The sequence below is a fragment of the Bison bison genome, unplaced genomic scaffold (genome assembly GCF_000754665.1).
Source record: "Bison bison bison isolate TAMUID 2011002044 unplaced genomic scaffold, Bison_UMD1.0 scf7180017864349, whole genome shotgun sequence".
NCBI classification, from domain to species: domain Eukaryota; kingdom Metazoa; phylum Chordata; class Mammalia; order Artiodactyla; family Bovidae; genus Bison; species Bison bison.
The window spans coordinates 5,653,017-5,653,328 of record NW_011494921.1 but is presented as its reverse complement, the minus strand read 5'-3'; the positions used below and the strand labels follow the sequence as shown (position 1 = coordinate 5,653,328).

General features: G+C 69.9%; 1 protein-coding gene across 1 annotated transcript in view; it reads left to right on the top strand.

Annotated features, from left to right (window-relative positions):
• Nucleotides 1-312, top strand: part of ST8SIA3 (ST8 alpha-N-acetyl-neuraminide alpha-2,8-sialyltransferase 3) — an 8,434-nt gene that overhangs the window by 953 nt on the left and 7,169 nt on the right. The gene's annotated exons all lie outside the window — the stretch shown is intronic.

Below are 312 nucleotides of genomic sequence, written 5' to 3'. Positions count from 1 at the left end.
GCAATCCCCCCCTCCCTCTGCGGGAAGCGAGCCGCCTAAGGGCCGCCTCCCCTCGCCCCGGGTCCAAGTCACCGCCGGGCGCGAGGCTGGACCAAGAAGGCAGGCGCCGGGCGAAGCTTGGCGGAGCTCGTGGAGGCCCTCTGCCCCAACTGTGACCGCACCCCTACCCCCCACCCCCAAGAGCTCTGCCAACAGAGCCTTCAAGAGGGGCTGGTGGCGAATACGAACTGCACCCTGTGGTCTCAGCCAGACCCGAGGTGCGAAACCCAGGGAAGGAGTGGAGCGGATGTCCGGAGGGCCCCCGGTCAGGGG